The following is a 14,795-nucleotide window of genomic DNA, read 5'->3' on the forward strand; positions in this document are numbered from 1 at the left end:
AGAAATAGAAGTTCTCGGAATGGAATGAAACTTTGCGAGGAATTTTTACCCAATAAAAAAGAATTTCTGGAGCCAAGAGCCACCTGAGGGGGGCACCTAGGTGGGCACAACCCACCAGGGCGCGCCTGCCCCCCAGGCGCGCTGAGGTGGGTTGTCCCCGCAGACCTTGAAACCGACGCCATAAAATCCTTTTTTTGCAGAAAAAATCAGGGAGAAAGAGTTATTGCGTTCCATGAGATGGAGCCATTGTCACCTCCCGTTCTTCATCGGGAGGCTGGATCTGGAGTCCGTTTGGGGCTCCGGGGAGGGGGTCTTCGATCTTCGTCATCACCAACCCTTCTCCATCGCCAATTCCATGATGCTCCCCACCGGGAGTGAGTAATTCCTTTGTAGGCTCCCTGGTCGGTGAGGAGTTGGATGAGATTCATCATGTAATCTAGTTAGTTTTGTTATGCCTGATCCCTAGTATCCACTATGTTCTGAGATTGATGTTGCTATGCCTTTGCCATGCTTAATGCTTGTCACTTTGGGCCCGGGTGCCATGATTTCAGATCTGAACCGTTTATGTTATCACCATTATATCCATGTTCTAGATCCGATCTTGCAAGTTATAGTCACCTACTACGTGTTACGATCCGGCAACCCCGGAGTGACAATTGTCGGGACCACTCCCGGAGATGACCGTACTTTGAGGAGTTCATGTATTCACCGTGTGTTAATGCTTTGTTCCGGTTCTCCGTTAAAAGGAGGCCTTAATATCCCGTAGTTTCCAATTGGACCCCGCTACCATGGGAGGGTAGGACAAAAGATGTCCTGCAAGTTCTTTCCATAAGTGATGTCTACTACACAACCTTCTTCTTGTAAATGTTGTTGGGCCTCCAAGTGTAGAGGTTTGTAGGACAGTAGCAAATTTCCCTCAAGTGGATGACTTAGGTTTATCAATCCGTGGGAGGAGTAGGATGAAGAAGGTCTCTCTCAAACAACCCTGCAACCAAATAACAAAGAGTCTCTTGTGTCCCCAACACAGCCAATACAATGGTAAATTGTATAGGTGCACTAGTTCGGCGAAGAGATGGTGATACAAGTGCAATATGGATGGTAGGTATAGGTTTTTATAATCTAAAATTATAAAAACAGCAAGGTAACTAATGATAAAAGTGAGCAAAAAGGTATTGCAATGCGTCGAAACAAGGCCTAGGGTTCATACTTTCACTAGTGCAAGTACTCTCAACAAGGATACCATAATTAGATCATATAACTATCCCTCAACATGCAACAAAGAGTCACTCCAAAGTCACTAATAGCGGAGAACAAATGAAGAGATTATTGTAAGGTACGAAACCACCTCAAAGTTATTCTTTCCAATCATTCCATTGGGCTATTCCTATAAGTGTCACAAACAGCCCTAGAGTTCATTGTAAAATAACACCTTAAGACACAAATCAACCAAAACCCTAATGTCACCTAGATACTCCAATGTCACCTCAAGTATCCGCGGGTATGATTATTTGATATGCATCACACAATCTCAGATTCATCTATTCAACCAACACAAAGAACTTCAAAGAGTGCCCCAAAGTTTCTACCGGAGAGTCAAGACGAAAACGTGTGCCAACCCCTATGCATAGATTCCCAAGGTCACGGAACCCACAAGTTGATCACCAAAACATACATCAAGTGTTCTCAAATCCTTAAAGACTCAATCCGATAAGATAACTTCAAAGGAAAAACTCAATTCATCACAAGGAGATAGAGGGGGAGAAACATCATAAGATCCAAATATAGTAGCAAAGCTCGCGTTACATCAAGATCGTGCCACATCAAGAACACGAGAGAGAGATCAAACACATAGCTATTGATACATACCCTCAGCCCCGAGGGTGAACTACTCCCTCCTCGTCATGGAGAGCGCCGGGATGATGAAGATGGCCACCGGTGATGATTCCCCCCTCCGGCAGGGTGCCGGAACAGGGTCCTGATTGCTTTTTGGTGGCTACAGAGGCTTGTGGCGGCGGAACTCCCGATCTAGGTTTCTTTTCGGGGGTTTCTGTATTTATAGGAATCTTTGGCGTCGGTCTCACGTCAGGGGGGTCTCCGAGTCATCCACGAGGCAGGGGGGCGCGCCCTCCACCCTCGTGGATGGCTTGGGACTCTTCTGGCCCAACTATTTTACTTCGGGGGCTTCTTTTGGTCCATAAAAAATCATCAAAAATTGGCACGTCAATTGGACTCTGTTTGGTATTCCTTTTCTGTAAAACTCAAAAACAAGGAAAAAATAGAAACTGGCACTGGGCTCGAGGTTAATAGGTTAGTCCAAAAAATCATATAAAATAGCATATAAATGCATATAAAACATCCAAGATGGATAATATAATAGCATGGAACAATAAAAAATTATAGATACGTTGGAGATGTATCAAGCATCCCCAAGCTTAATTCATGCTCGTCCTCGAGTAGGTAAATGATAAAAACAGAATTTTTGATGTGGAATGCTACCTAACATATTTATCAATGTAATCTTCTCTATTGTGGCAAGAATATTCAGATCCATAAGATTCAAAAAAAGTTTAATATTGACAAAAAACAGTAATACTTCAAGCACACGAACAAAGCAATCATGTCTTCTCAAAATAACATGGCCAAACAAAGCTGTCCCTACAAAGTCATATAGTCTGGCTATGCTCTATCTTCATCACACAAAATATTTAAATCATTCACAACCCCGGTTTCAGCCAAGCAATTGTTTCATACTTTAGTATTCTCAAACGTTTTCAACTTTCACGCAATACATGAGTGTGAGCCATGGACATAGCACTACAGGTGGAATAGAATGGTGGTTGTGGAGAAGACAAAAGGAGAAGATAGTCTCACATCAACTAGGCGTATCAACGGGCTATGGAGATGCCCATCAATAGATATGAATGTGAGTGAGTAGAGATTGCCATGTAACGGATGCACTAGAGCTATAAGTATATGAAAGCTCAAAAAGAAACTAAGTGGGTGTACATCCAACTTGCTTGCTCATGAAGACCTAGGGCATTTGAGGAAGCCCATCATTGGAATATACAGGCCAAATTCTATAATGAAAATTCCCACTAGTATATGAAAGTGACAACATAGGAGACTCTATATCATGAAGATTGTGGTGCTACTTTGAAGCACAAGTGTGGTAAAAGGATAGTAGCATTGCCCCTTCTCTCTTTTTCTCTTTTTTTTTCTCTTTTTTGGGGCCCTCTTTTTTTTGGCCTCTTTTTTTTCGTCCGGAGTCTCAACTCGACTTGTGGGGGAATTATAGTCTCCATCATCCTTTCCTCACTAGGACAATGCTCTAATAATGATGATCATCACACTTTTATTTACTTACAAATCAAGAATTACAACTCAATACTCCTCCGGCGGTGCACCGGGATGTGCAATGAATCAAGAGTGACGTGTATGAAAGAATTATGAAAGGTGGCTTTGTCACAAATACGATGTCAACTACATGATCATGCAAAGCAATATGACAATGATGAAGCGTGTCATAATAAACGGAACAGTGGAAAGTTGCATGGCAATATATCTCGGAATGGCTATGGAAATGCCATAATAGGTAGGTATGGTGGCTGTTTTGAGGAGGGTAAATGGTGGGTGTATGGTACCGATGAAAGTTGTGCGGCACAAGAGAGGCTAGCAATGGTGGAAGGGTGAGAGTGTGTATAATCCATGGACTCGACATTAGTCATAAAGAACTCACATACTTATTGCAAAAATCTATTAGTCATCGAAACAAATTAGTACACGCATGCTCCTAGGGGAACAGTTGGTAGGAGTTAACCATCGCGCGATCCCGACCTCCACTCATAAGGAAGACAATCAATAAATAAATCATGCCCCAACTTCATCACATAACGGTTCACCATACGTGCATGCTACGGGAATCAAAAACTTTAACACAAGTATCTATCAAATTCACAATTACTCCACTAGCATGACACTAATATCACCATCTTCATATCTCAAAACAATCATAAAGAATCAAACTTCTCATAGTATTCAATGCACTTTATATGAAAGTTTTTATTATATCCCCCTTGGATGCCTATCATATTAGGACTAAATTTATAACCAAAGCAAATTACCATGCTGTTTAAGACTCTCAAAATAATATAAGTGAAGCATGAGAGTTCATCTATTTCTTCAAAATAAAACCACCGCTGTGCTCTAAAAGATATAAGTGAAGCACTAGAGCAAACAACAAACCACTCCGAAAGTTATAAGTGAAGATCAATGAGTAGTTGAATAATTATGTAACTATGTGAAGACTCTGTAACATTTAAGAATTTCAGATCTTGGTATTTTATTCAAACATAAAGCAAAACAAAAGGAAATACAATGACGCTCCAAGCAAAACACATATCATGTGGTGAATAAAAATATAGCTCCAAGTAAGGTTACCGATGAACGAAGACGAAAGAGGGGATGCCTTCCGGGGCATCCCGAAGCTTAGGCTCTTGGTTGGCCTTGAATATTACATTGGGTTGCCTTGGGCATCCCCTAGATTAGGTTATTGCCACTCCTTATTCCATAGTCCATCGAATCTTTACCCAAAACTTGAAAACTTCACAACACAAAACTCAACAGAAAACTCGTAACCTCCGTTAGTATAAGGAAATAAAATCACCACTTTTGGTACTGTTGTGAACTAATTATTTATTTATTTTGGTGTAATATCTACTGTATTCCAAATTCTCTATGGTTCATACCCTCCAATACTCCTCATAGATTCATCAAAATAAGCAAACAACACATAGAAAACAGAATCTGTCAAAAACAGAACCGTCTGTAGTAATCTGTAACTCTATAATACTTCTGTAACTCCAAAAATTCTGAAATAAATTTGTGGACGTGAGGAATTTGTCTATTAATCTTCTTCAAAAAGAATCAACTTAAAAGCACTCTTCTATAAGAAATGAAAGCTAATCTTGTGAGCGCAAAGTTTCTGCTTTTTACAGCAAGATCACATTAACTTTCACCCAAGTCTTTCCAAAGGTTCTACTTGGCACTTTATTGAAACAAAAACTATAAAACATGATTACTACAATAGCTTAATCATGTGGACACACAAAAACAGTAGGGGTAAATATTGGGTTGTCTCCCAACAAGCGCTTTATTTATTGCCTTTCTAGCTAGGCATGATGATTTCAATGATGCTCACATAAAAGATAAGATTTGAAATATAAAGAGAGCATCATGAAGAATATAACTAGCACATTTAAGCCTAACCCACTTCCTGTGCATAGGGATTTTGTGAGCAAACAACTTATGGGAACAAGAATCAACTAGCATAGGAAAGCAAAACAAGCATAGCTTCAAGATTTTCAACACATAGAGAGGAAACTTGATATTATAGCAATTCCTACAAGCATATGTTCCTCTTTCATAATAAATTTCAGTAGCATCATGAATGAATTGAACAATATAACTATCACATAAAGCATTATTTTCATGATGCACAAGCATATAAATTTCATTACTCTCCACAAAAGAAAAATTCTTCTCATTCGGAATAGTGGGAGTAGCATAAGAAACTCGAATACTATAAATTGTTTCCACATTAAAAGAGTAATGTTCAGAAAAAGGGTAATCATAATCATGACAAGTTTTATAAATATAATCATCACTACTTTTTATAGCATAAGTGTCATCACAATAATCATCATAAGTAGCAACTTTGTTCTCATCATAATCAATTGAAACCTCTTCCAAGATAGTGGAATCATTACTAAATAAAGTCATGACCTCTCCAAATCCACTTTCATAATTGTCACAATAAGATTCAACACCCTCCAAAATAGTGGGATCATTACTTCCTAAAGTTGACACTCTTCCAAACCCACTTTCATCAATATAATCATCATAAATAGGAGGCATGCTATCATCATAATAAATTTGCCCATCAAAACTTGCGAGACTAAAAATATCATCTTCATTAAACATAGCATCCCCAAGCTTGGGCCTTTTCATATCATAAGCATAATCAGTCTCATCATTAATAGTATGGATAGCACCAATAGTATAACAATTATCATCATCACAATGAGTAATAGGAGCAACATCATTTGGAAGGGATACCTTTTTACCTTTGCTTCTTCGTCTTTTCTTTTTCTTCTTCGCATCATGTTTGGGTTTAATCCTCTTTTTGGAGCTCCTTATTAATGAGATTGGTTGAATAGAAAGCTCCTCCTCGTTACCTAATTCATCATAAGAAAGAATAGGAGGATATTGGGGAATCTCTTCCCTTTCATTAGTATTCTCTTCATCCTCTATTTTTTTTCTTGTCTTTATGTAATGGGCAATATAAGGATTTTCAATGCAATTCACTACACAATACATATAAATTTCCTCTAGATCAAAATCAAGAACTTTATCCAAAACAAATTCTGGAAGATCATTAGTTATACGTTTCATTTGTTCAAAACCTACAAGCAAACTAAGTCCTTATGATGCTCAAGGGAAATCAAGTCATCACAATTTTTGGACACGATTCGATCATGAAACAATTTGCATTGGAGATTTAAATGATCACGTTCATTGCAAAGTTCACAAGGATGGCGATTTTTTTTAAATTTTCAGCACAAGCATCTAGCCTCTCTTGCAACCATTTAGTTTCTAAATACTTATGCCTCTTGCAAAATCTATCTTCCCTATTTGGTGTGTGCTTGCAAGCTCTATGCACTCCACAAAAATTGACATGCTTATAAGACATATTTTTATCATGACTAGTGCAATCATCATTAGTACTATGGATATTCAAAGAGTTCATACTAACAACATTGCAATCATGCTCGCCATTCAAAGATTGTATGCCAAACATTTTATTGCATTCTTCTTCTAACACTTTGGCACAATTATCGGAATCCTTATTTTCACGAAAGACATTAAAAAGATGCAGCATATGAGGCACCCTCAATTCCATTTTATTTTGTAGTTTTGTTTTATAAACTAACTAGTGATAAAACAAGAAACTAAAAGATTCAATTGCAAGATCTAAAGATATACCTTCAAGCACTAACCTCCCCGGCAACGGCGCCAGAAAAGAGCTTGATGTCTACTACAAAACCTTCTTCTTGTAGACGTTGTTGGGCCTCCAAATGCAGAGGTTTGTAGGACAGTAGCAAATTTCCCTCAAGTGGATGACCTAAGGTTTATCAATCCGTGGGAGGCATAGGATGAAGATGGTCTCTCTCAAACAACCTTGCAACCAAATAACAAAGAGTCTCTTGTGTCCCCAACACACCCAATACAATGGTAAATTGTATAGGTGTACTAGTTCGGCGAAGAGATGGTGATACAAGTGCAATATGGATGGTAGGTGTAGGTTTTTATAATCTGAAATTATAAAAACTGCAAGGTAACTAATGATAAAAGTGAGCTAAAACGGTATTGCAATGCCTTGAAACAAGGCCTAGGGTTCATACTTTCACTAGTGCAAGTTCTCTCAACAAGGATAACATAATTAGATCATATAACTATCCCTCAGCATGCAACAAAGAGTCACTCCAAAGTCACTAATAGCAGAGAACAAACGAAGAGATTATTGTAGGGTACGAAACCACCTCAAGTTATTCTTTCCGATCAATCCATTGGGCTATTCCTATAAGTGTCACAAACAGCCCTAGAGTTCATAGTAAAATAACACCTTAAGACACAAATCAACCAAAACCCTAATATCACCTAGATACTCCAATGTCACCTCAAGTATCCGCGGGTATGATTATACGATATGCATCACACAATCTCAAATTCATCTATTCAACCAACACAAAGAACTTCAAAGAGTGCCCCAAAGTTTCTACCAGAGAGTCAAGACGAAAACGTGTGCCAACCCCTATGCATAGATTCCCAAGGTCACAGAACCTGCAAGTTGATCACCAAAACATACATCAAGTGTTCTCAAATCCTTAAAGACTCAATCCGATAAGATAACTTCAAAGGAAAAACTCAATTCATCACAAGGAGATAGAGGGGGAGAAACATCATAAGATCCAACTATAGTAGCAAAGCTCGCGTTACATCAAGATCGTGCCACATCAAGAACATGAGAGAGAGAGAGATCAAACACATAGCTACTGATACATACCCTCAGCCCCGAGGGTGAACTACTCCCTCCTCGTCATGGAGAGCACCGGGATGATGAAGATGGCCACCGGTTATGATTCCCCCCTCCGGCAGGGTGCCGGAACAGGGTCCCGATTGGTTTTTGATGGCTACAGAGGCTTGCGGCAGCGGAACTCCCGATCTAGGTTTCTTTTCGGGGTTTCTGTATTTATAGGAATTTTTGGCGTCGGTCTCACGTCAGGGGGGGTCTGCGAGATATCCACGAGGCAGGGGGCGCACCCTCCACCCTCGTGGATGGCTCGGGACTCTTCTGGCCCAACTATTTTACTCCAGGGGCTTCTTTTGGTCCATAAAAAATCATCAAAAATTGGCACGTCAATTGGACTGCGTTTGGTATTCCTTTTCTATAAAACTCAAAAACAAGGAAAAACAGAAACTGGCACTGGGCTCTAGGTTAATAGGTTAGTCCCAAAAATCATATAAATAGCATATAAATGCATATAAAACATCCAAGATGGATAATATAATAGCATGGAATAATAAAAAATTATAGATACGTTGGAGACGTATCAATAAGCACGTATGACTATTTACGGAATACATGCCTACATTATATTTATGAACTGGAGATAGTGCCGTATCGCCCTAGGTTGTCTCATGATGAATATCATCCAACAAATTACCGATCCAATGCCTACGAATTTCTCTTATATTGTTCTTGCTAAGTTACTATGCTATCGTTACTGTTGCACTTGCTCCAAAACTAACTGTTACCGTTACCATTGCTGCTGTCACTGTTATCAAAACTATCATATTACTTTGCTACTGATCACGTTGCTGCAGATAATTAATCTCCATGTGTGGTTGAATTGACAACTCAGCTGCTAATACTTGCAAGTATTCTTTGGCTCCCCTTGTGTCGAATCTATAAATTTGGGTTGAATACTCTACTCTCGAAAACTGTTGCGATCCCATATACTTGTGGGTTATCAGACCCGAGCACAGATGCCGTGCCGGGTCTTCTCATGCAATAATCCCGTGGAAAGACATCCGGCGTACGGCTCCCGCGACAGTGAAGCACCGAACTACGGTCGTGTGAACCGGGTCACGCGCCCTTACTCATCCACTCGCGATTAGCTCATGCATGAACATGGTACCAAGGACCCCGGGAGGTGACGCACACGGGAGCTGGCTAGCGGGACAGAGCTCAGTCTCTTGGGTTTTACAACACTGCAGGGACGGACCCGAGCACAGACACCGTGCCAGTCCTTAATCATGAGGAGGTCGTAGGCAGGTTTGTTAGGGCGCATCGACATTCATGGTGGCGAAACATCGGACATCCAGGTTGAAATGTTTTGGAAATTCATAAAGGCAGAGCCAGTTCTGACACCTGTGCAAAATGATACAGCTGGGGGACGGGCCCTGGCAGCCTGAGGATGATGCAGCCCGAGGGACACCCTCAATCTGAACAAACCAAAAAGTCACCTGGCACCATTGTTGTAGAAGTGTTGGGGTAGCTAAAGAAAATGTGCCACAGAAGTGGCTCCTCACGAGCTGGATGACTTGGAGGCCTGGGGGATTCGCGAGGCCCGTCCGGCTTGCGAGGGTCCGAAACCTCCTCCAACATGACCACCTGGCGCCTGGCCTCGTGAGATGCCATAGCATGCCGCGCGAAGCGCTGGTACGAGGCACCCATGTTCAGCAGGCCAAACGGCATGCATACATAGCTGCAGGGATAACCCCCACTCCGGCTGACATGGGACGGCCAGAAGAGGTCCTATGAAGCAGTCCTGTTGAGGCCCAGGATGTTGACGCAGACGCGTAGTTCGCTGCCCATGTTAGGGGCCGCAGTTGCACTGGGAGGCCGTGCGGGGCAACGCTCGCCGCGCATGGCCCTTGCCTCCTGAAGCTCCTGGATCGCCTTGGTGATGAACTCTCGCGCACGCGCCGTGCGCCTTGCTCGCAGGGACGCGCATCAAAGCACGGCTCCAAGTGGTGCCCGAGCATCTCCCTGGTCGCACTGGTCAGGTCAGAGGCTCTCCACACGGAAGCCCCCAAGCCCGTCCTGAGGAAAGTGCCGAGCGTGCCTTCCTATGCGGGAGGACGGGGCGCCCCAGTAGTGGGTGCAGAGCCTGAGGCACCGTTGGCAGGCGCTCCAGCCTCCAGACGACTCTTGGGGAGGAGCTGCTTCTTCTTCTTCTTGGGGGTGGCCTCAAGAGGTAGGATGGCGCCCTCGTTGTCTGAGTTGTTAGCCGCCGCGGCTTGGTAGGCACGCTCGAGGGAGCACAACGCATCATTGTCATCCCAGGCGACCGTGATGCTGCTGCTGCTCCCTGGCATCTTGAGGACATTGTAGCCATGGTGGGTTGCCGCCATGAACTTGGAGAGGGCCGGATACTGATACGTCTCCAACGTATCTACAATTTTTGATTGTTCCATGCTATTATATTATCTGTTTTGGATGTTTAATGGGCTTTACTATACACTTTTATATTATTTTTGGGACTAACCTACTAACACAAGGCCAGTGCAAGTTGCTGTTTTTTTGCCTATTTCAGTGTTTCGCAGAAAAGGAATATCAAACGGAGTCCAAACGGAATGAAACCTTCGGGAGAGTTATTTTTGGAACAAACGTGATCCAGAGGACTTGGAGTGGACGTCAAGAAATCAACGAGGGGGCCACGAGGCAGGGAGGCGCGCCTGCCCCTGGGCACGCCCCCACCCTCGTGGGCCCCTTGCAGCTCCACCGACCTACTTCTTCCTCCTATATATACCCATATACCCCGAAACCAACCAGGAGCACCACGAAACCCTATTTCCACCGTGGCAACCTTCTGTACCCGTGAGATCCCATCTTGGGGCCTTTTCCGGCGCTCCGCCGGAGGGGGAATTTATCACGGAGGGTTTCTACATCAACACCATAGCCTCTCCGATGGTGTGTGAGTAGTTTACCACAGACCTTTGGGTCCATTGTTATTAGCTAGATGGCTTCTTCTCTCTCTTTGGATCTCAATACAAAGTTCTCATCGATCTTCTTGGAGATCTATTCGATGTAACTTTTTTTGCGGTGTGTTTGTCGAGATCCGATGAATTGTGGGTTTATGATCAAGATTATCTATGAACAATATTTGAATCTTCTCTGAATTCTTTTATGTATGATTGGTTATCTTTGCAAGTCTCTTCGAATTATTAGTTTGGTTTGGCCTACTAGATTGATCTTTCTTGCAATGGGAGAAGTGCTAGCTTTGGGTTCAATCTTGTGTTGCTCGATCCCAGTGATAGAAGGGGAAACGACACGTATTGTATTGTTGCTATCGAGGATAAAAAGATGGGGTTTATATCATATTGCTTGAGTTTATCCCTCTACATCATGTCATCTTGCCTAATGCGTTACTCTGTTCTTATGAACTTAATACTCTAGATGCATGCTGGATAGCGGTCGATGTGTGGAGTAATAGTAGTAGATGAAGGCAGGAGTCGGTCTAGTTGTCGCGGTCTACTTTTCTATTAATTGCTCGACAGTAATTTGTTCACCCACCGTAATACTTATGCTGTCTTGAGAGAAGCCACTAGTGAAACCTATGGCCCCCGGGTCTATTTTCCATCACATTAATCTCCCATCAACTAGCTATTTCTGTCGCCGTTTATTTTGCAATCTTTACTTTTAATCTTTATCATAAAAATACTAAAAATATTATCTTATCATCTCTGTCATATCTCACTTTTGCAAGTGGTCGTGAAGGGATTGACAACCCCTTTATCGCGTTGGTTGCAAGGTTCTTATTTGTTTGTGTAGGTATGAGGGACTTGCGTGTGGCCTCCTACTGGATTGATACCTTGGTTCTCAAAAATTGAGGGAAATACTTAACTTTGCTGCATCACCCTTTCCTCTTCAAGGGAAAACCAACGCATGCTCAAGAGGTAGCAACAAGGATTTCTGGCACCGTTGCCGGGGAGTCTACGCACAAGTCAAGACATACCAAGTACTCATCACAAACTCTCATCCCTCATATTACATTATTTGCCATTTGCCTCTCGTTTTCCTCTCCCCCACTTCACCCTTGCCGTTTTATTTGCCCTCTCTTTCCGTTCGCCTATTTCCAGTTGTTTTTCTTGTGCCATGGCCGAATTAAAAAGGGCTAAGGGCTCTCTCCATGGTTTTAATACTTTGGATAGTCCCTCTGTCCTCTCTAAGCTCATAAATAATGATGCTATGGAAAGACCTACCGGGGTTATCAATGAGGGTTTGAATAATATCGATGAAGATGATCCCATAATTTTTCGTTATTTACTTGATGAGCCTTTGAAAGATGCTTGGGATAGGCTTTTAAGGATCCGAGCTAGCTATGTGCCCGAATATCAAATTGAGATATACCCAAAAAGCATTTATGTTGGGTTGCCCGCTTCGTTCAAGCAAGTTTTAGATTCTATTTTTGAAGAGGGTTCTCTTGAAGGGGATCCCATAGATACCTATGAAAAGATGAAAACTATATTTGGGCACCCCATGAGTGAGAAAGTTGAATCCACCTCTCTTTTGTGCTTTTACCAAAACGAAATTATCAAAGAGATGAAGGCTAGCTTAGATGCAAATTTCCGTAGCATGCTTAATCTTTCTTCCACCATTAATGGCCACGTGATTTCTCAAAATAGAAAGATAAATGCTATAGATAATAAATTTTCTGTTTTCTTTCCCAACACCAAAGATGGCAAGACCTAGATCTATTCTTGCCCTTATGCCTAGCTAGGGGCGTTAAACGATAGCGCTTGTTGGGAGGCAACCCAATTTTATTTTTGTTTCTTTCTTTTTGGTTATGTCTATTAATAAATAATTCATCTAGCATCTGGTTAGATGTGTTTTAATGTTTTAATTAGTGTTTGTGCCAAGTAGAACCTTTGGGAAGACTTGGGTGAAGTCTTTTTGATCTTGCTGTAGAAAACAGAAACTTTAGCGCTCACGAGATTAGCTACAACGTTTCACTGGAGAGTGATATTTAGTTGATTCTTTTTGCAGATGATTAATAGATAAATTAATCACGTCCAGCAATTTATTTTAGAATTTTTGGAGTTCCCTAAGTATGCGTTTGATACAGATTACTACAGACTGTTCTGTTTTTGACAGATTCTGTTTTTCATGTGTTGTTTGCTTATTTTGATGAATCTGTGGCTAGTATTGGAGGTTATGAACCATAGAGAAGTTGGAATACAGTAGGTTTAACACCAATATAAATAAATAATGATTTCATTACAGTACCTTGAAATGGTGTTTTGTTTTATTTCGCTAACGGAGGTCACAAGATTTTCTGTTAAGTTTTGTGTTGTGAAGTTTTCAAGTTTTGGGTAAAAGATTTGATGGATTATGGAACAAGGAGTGACAAGAGCCTAAGCTTGGGGATGCCCAAGGCACCCCAAGGTAAAATCCAAGGAAAACCAAAAGCCTAAGCTTGGGGAAGCCCCAGAAGGCATCCCCTCTTTTGTCTTCGTTCATCGGTAACTTTACTCGGAGCTATATATTTATTCACCACATGATATGTGTTTTGCTTGGAGTGTCTTGTATGATTTGAGTCTTTGATTTTTACTTCACCACAATCATCCTTGCTGTACACACCTTTTGGGAGAGACACACATTAATCGGAATTTATTAGAATACTCTATGTGCTTCACTTATATCTTTTGGGCTAAACAATTTTGCTCTAGTGCTTCACTTATATCTTTTAGAGCATGGTGGTGGTTATATGTTATAGAAATTATTGATCTCTCATGCTTCACTTATATTATTTTGAGAGTCTTTTAGAACAGCATGGTAGTTTGCCTTGGCTATAAATTTAGTCCTAATATGATGAACATCCAAGATGGATATAATAAAAACTTTCATATAAGTGCATTGAATACTAAGAGAAGTTTGATACTTGATGATTGTTTTGAGATATGAAGATGGTGATATTAGAGTTATGCTAGTTGAGTAGTTGTGAATTTGAGAAATACTTGTTCTAAAGTTTGTGATTCCCGTAGCATGCACGTATGGTGAACCGTTATGTGATGAAGTCGGAGCATGATTTATTTATTGATTTTCTTCCTTATGAGTGGCGGTCGGGGACGAGCGATGGTCTTTTCCTACCAATCTATCCCCCTAGGAGCATGCGCGTAGTACTTTGTTTCGATAACTAATAGACTTTTGCAATAAGTATGTGAGTTCTTTATGACTAATGTTGAGTCCATGGATTATACGCACTCTCATCCTTCCACCATTGCTAGCCTCTCTAATACCGCGCACCTTTTGCCGGTATCATACACCCATCATATACCTTCCTCAAAACAGCCACCATACCTACCTATTATGGCATTTCCATAGCCATTCTGAGATATATTGCCATGCAACTTACCACCGTGCCATTTATTATGACACGTTCATCATTGTCATATTGCTTTGCATGATCATGTAGTTGACATCATATTTCTGGCAAAGCCACCTTTATAACTCTTTCATACATGTCACTCTTGATTTATTGCATATCCTGGTACACCGCCGGAGGCATTCACATAGAGTCATACTTTGTTCTAAGTATTGAGTTGTAATCTTTGAGTTGTAAGTAAATAAAAGTGTGATGATCATCATTATTAGAGCATTGTCCCAAGTGAGGAAAGGATGATGGAGACTATGATTCCCCCACAAGTCGGGATGAGACTCCGAACGAAAA

Source organism: Triticum aestivum, chromosome 4D (genome assembly GCF_018294505.1).
Source record: "Triticum aestivum cultivar Chinese Spring chromosome 4D, IWGSC CS RefSeq v2.1, whole genome shotgun sequence".
NCBI lineage: Eukaryota > Viridiplantae > Streptophyta > Magnoliopsida > Poales > Poaceae > Triticum > Triticum aestivum.